Source organism: Procambarus clarkii, chromosome 40, assembly GCF_040958095.1.
Source record: "Procambarus clarkii isolate CNS0578487 chromosome 40, FALCON_Pclarkii_2.0, whole genome shotgun sequence".
NCBI classification, from domain to species: Eukaryota; Metazoa; Arthropoda; class Malacostraca; order Decapoda; family Cambaridae; genus Procambarus; species Procambarus clarkii.
In genome coordinates this window covers 11,057,534-11,062,533 of record NC_091189.1, presented here as the reverse complement: position 1 = coordinate 11,062,533, position 5,000 = coordinate 11,057,534, and the positions used below count along the sequence as shown (strand labels likewise).

The window sequence follows — 5,000 nt, the reverse complement described above, 5'->3', positions numbered from 1 at the left end:
CCACTCATTAGCCGTCTAGCGCCATGTTGCACAAGGTGTCAGTGTGCGCCAGAACGCATGCGTGCCTCCGTAACTTATTGCTGATGACACCGCTGTGGGAATCTTGGCGCACATCGCTTGTTCAGGTGTGTGTGTGTGTGTGTGTGTGTGTGTGTGTGTGTGTGTGTGTGTGTGTGTGTGTGTACTCACCTAATTGTACTCACCTAATTGTGCTTGCGGGGGTTGAGCTCTGGCTCTTTGGTCCCGCCTCTCAACCGTCAATCAACTGGTGTACAGATTCCTGAGCCTATTGGGCTCTATCATATCTACATTTGAAACTGTGTATGGAGTCAGCCTCCACCACATCACTTCCTAATGCATTCCATTTACTAACTACTCTGACACTGAAAAAGTTCTTTCTAACGTCTCTGTGGCTCATTTGGGTACTCAGCTTCCACCTGTGTCCCCTTGTTCGCGTCCCACCAGTGTTGAATAGTTCATCCTTGTTTACCCGGTCGATTCCCCTGAGGATTTTGTAGGTTGTGATCATGTCCCCCCTTACTCTTCTGTCTTCCAGTGTCGTGAGGTGCATTTCCCGCAGCCTTTCCTCATAACTCATGCCTCTTAGTTCTGGGACTAGTCTAGTAGCATACCTTTGGACTTTTTCCAGCTTCGTCTTGTGCTTGACAAGGTACGGGCTCCATGCTGGGGCCGCATACTCCAGGATTGGTCTTACATATGTGGTGTACAAGATTCTGAATGATTCCTTACACAGGTTCCTGAACGCCGTTCTGATGTTAGCAGATGTTGTGTGTGTGTGTATGTGTGTGTGTGCGTGCGTGCGTGTGTGTGTACTCACCTCACCTATATGTGCTTGCAGGATCGAGCATTGACTCTTGGATCCCGCCTTGTGTGTGCGTGTGCGTGTGTGTGTGTGTGTGTGTGTGTGTGTGTGTGTGTGTGTGTGTGTGTGTGTGTGTGTGTGTGCGTGTGTGTCCAGACGAAGCCCTTACTGCTTCCCACCGAGTGTCTCATTCTTGACCAGTTGTCATAACCTTACTAAATCCCCTCCTCCTCCTCCCCTTATCTAATGTAACACCTTCACTATGACCTTATCCATCAGCAGCCACGCCTTCAAGGGCCAGGAGAAAATTATTGGCGAAGATAAGGAAAACCATTTGCATATTGGACGCGGGAGGGGCGGGGGGGGGGGGGTATAGGCAGGGACTGGGGTGTGGGGTGGGAGGGGTGGGGGAGCAAGAGTGGGGGAGGAGGGTTGAGAAGGAGCCAGGAAGAAGGGAGCCAAGAGGGAAATATGTCAAAAGGAGAAAGATGGGTGTATGGACATAAGGAAGCAGAAAGGAGCCCCCGAGGCAGACAGAGAGCAGCAGTAAGACATAGACAAACACTCACATAGACCCCCCCCCCCCCCCGTGGGAAGGTGACCCACTATTCAGACCATTCTCTCACGCTCCCTTTCAACACACTCCCACAGAATTCCAAGTTAGGATGAGAGCGGCCACGGCAGACCCAAGTTGGGCACGGAGGAGAGTACTAGAGCTACCTCCGTCCTGCCGGCTCTTGGCAGGTAGGAGTGGGGGGGGGGGGGTAGAGGAGTAGGAGTAGATAAGTGTGTGTACACGAAAGTAAGAGTGTGAGAGTAGTAGTATAAGAGTGGGTAGCGAGAGTAAGAGTGTGTGTGTGTGCGTGTGCATGAAGGCGAGAGTGAGTGCACAAGCAGCCGGCAGGTGGGCAGTTGGCCCTAATTACCGTGGGAATTACCACCAACCATGTAACATGAGCAACCAGTCCACCACCACCACCATCATCTTCACTTTCACCACTACCGCCACACCCTCCCCACCCACCACCACAACCACCACCACCCACCTACCATTACTAGAAAATATCCAGATACCTTTCTCGCGGCTGCCACAGAATCACTAACACATCCACATAACCGAGATGGCCTCTGGGAGAGAGAGTTGAATGATGCCTCCTGACCAGCAGCTGTGTGGTACTCCCAGGTGACCTCCCTGACTTAAGGGAACCACACAAGCTGCACACAGTGTAAGAGAATTATCGGTATGACTATACAACACTTAGAGGACATACGGAGATTAAGCAGCTGGAATATGAGGGCAAGGAGCTGGGACATGAGGACAAGGAGCTGGGACATGAGGACAAGGAGCTGGGGCATGAGGACAAGGAGCTGGGACATGAGGACAAGGAGCTGGGACACGAGGACAAGGAGCTGGGACACGAGGACAAGGAGCTGGGACACGAGGACAAGTAGCTGGGATATGAGGACAAGGAGCTGGGACATGAGGACAAGGAGCTGGGGCATGAGGACAAGGAGCTGGGACACGAGGACAAGGAGCTGGGACACGAGGACAAGGAGCTGGGACACGATGACAAGGAGCTGGGACACGAGGACAAGTAGCTGGGATATGAGGACAAGGAGCTGGGACATGAGGACAAGGAGCTGGGACACGAGGACAAGGAGCTGGGACACGAGGACAAGGAGCTGGGACACGAGGACAAGGAGCTGGGACACGAGGACAAGGAGCTGGGACACGAGGACAAGTAGCTGGGATATGAGGACAAGGAGCTGGGACATGAGGACAAGGAGCTGGGGCATGAGGACAAGGAGCTGGGACACGAGGACAAGGAGCTGGGACACGAGGACAAGGAGCTGGGACACGAGGACAAGGAGCTGGGACACGAGGACAAGGAGCTGGGGCACGAGGACAAGGAGCTGGGACACGAGGACAAGGAGCTAGGACACGAGGACAAAGAGCTGGGACACGAGGACAAGGAGCTGGGACACGAGGACAAGGAGCTGGGACACGAGGACAAGGAGCTGGGACACGAGGACAAGGAGCTGGGGCACGAGGACAAGGAGCTGGGACACGAGGACAAGGAGCTGGGACACGAGGACAAGGAGCTGGGACACGAGGATCAAGAGCAGGAACGGTGGCCACAACCACTTGGGCCATCGGGAACCGAACGCCAACCCTGCAAAAAAAAAAGCGAGACCTTCCCTCTACCGACCGCTCCAAGTACGTAGACGGACAGTGGAGTAAGAGTGAGGGAGCAGCGAGTGAGTAGTGTCGACATGAAATGATCCACAAACTTCAAATTCTTATTTTGAATCCAATTGAAGTCAGATGGATGTTATATGTGTGTGTGTGTTTGAGAGTCATTTTGAGCCGGCATAGTCCCAGAACATGTTGCTAATAACACCGAGGGTGTGAACATGTCTACAGCGTCCTGGTGTGATCTGTTCATGTTAGTTCTTCATCTAATTGTCTCATCAGGTTAATTTTTGTGATGTAAGTTAGGCCAATATGGCTTACCGCTCTAACGTTAATACACCTCACTTTGTCTTCACAATATCTCACCTTTCAAACTGTTAGCTAAAATGTCACTCACTTTATGTCTTAAAATGTAAGTGTGTGATTTAGAGTGTTGTAGAGCTGTTTAGTCCAGCCAGTGTTGTAATGGTCTGTGCAGGTTGTTAGAGATTATGTTTGTGGTTGTGATGATGACAGTCTACCTGCTCTGTTGTTGTTGGCACTCTTATTATCTTAGTAATATACTTTACTTTATACGTAAACTTTCCCAGTTATACTTGTACAGCCACTTATGAGTAAAGTCTTTGATTTAATTTGATAACATATATGGCTCGCACTCGACACACACTGACGTCACTTGCACTCGACACACACTGACGTCACTTGCACTCGACACACACTGACGTCACTTGCACCCGACACACACTGACGTCACTTGCACTCCATTCACAAGATATAATACTATCTTCACAATATCAGTAATATTTACGATATCAGCTCTAATCAACTGAGGACAGGATTCGTCAAGCATTTGCGCAACCACTTACGAAACCTCTACATCTTCCCACAATCATGGCGGATCTGTTTACACTTATTAAACAGTTTATGAGCTCCGAAGCACTACGAGCTCGGGTTACGAGCTGTTAAGAATAATAATAGTCTGGGTGAACACGTACACATACTGGGAAAAATATACACTTGGTCTAAATATCTTAACAGATAAACATACAATACACAGATTACACACGTCAGTTATCAACAATATCTTGCAAGTTTTGTATGGAAAGTTAATTTCTTCACAAGTAGGCGAGAATTCAGCCAACAATGTCCTAATCTCTCCGAGATAATAGGCTTTCATTAAGAAAATACTGTTTACATTCCCTCCACCAGTCATCTCAACCGTTTAGGATATCTTCTAAGTCATTACCATTCCTCCCTAACCATTCATGCATCTATGAAAAAAAATACAATTCATATTTCAATCAAAATTAATTACCTCATATACCATAATACAATTCATATTTCAATCAAAATTATTTACCTCATATACCATAATACAATTCATATTTCAATCAAAATTATTTACCACTATTTCCGTCATTACAATAATTTTATGTTATGGTTAGATTATAGGACATAAAGTGGTGATAAGTTATCTTGTGTATTACACGGGGAGGAGGTGATGAAGCACAATATTATCGACACCTGAATGTGGGTGGGTATGATTGACTTAGGTTAGGGGGGTTATCTTGAGATGATTTCGGGGCTTAGTGTCCCCGCGGTCCGGTCCTCGACCAGGCCTCCACCCCTCAGGAAGCAGCCCGTGAAAGCTGACTAACTCCCAGGTACCTATTTACTGCTCGGTAACAGGGGGTGAGAGATGAGGGCACTCATCTTCATTCAGATATATGCTATTGCATATCGATTCAGATATATACTATTGCATATATCTAAATACATAAAAATAAAACTATGAATTATGCCTCATAACCTCTTTTTACACATGATGAAAGCTGTAAAAAATGCAATAATAAAACCTCATATTATTTATCTGGAAATAAAGTGTCTAATACCACGTTTGTCATTAAATACCATTCTTTATCGTGTTTGGCATTCGTTAGATGGGAGAGTATATATCTCTTCCCCTCCGACTGAGACAATGGA

The 5,000-nt window shown here is 47.7% G+C and overlaps 1 protein-coding gene across 3 annotated transcripts in view; it reads right to left on the bottom strand.

Annotated features, from left to right (window-relative positions):
• Positions 1 to 5,000, bottom strand: part of LOC123752802 (spermatogenesis-associated protein 13) — a 294,193-nt gene that overhangs the window by 126,938 nt on the left and 162,255 nt on the right. The window lies entirely within an intron of this gene.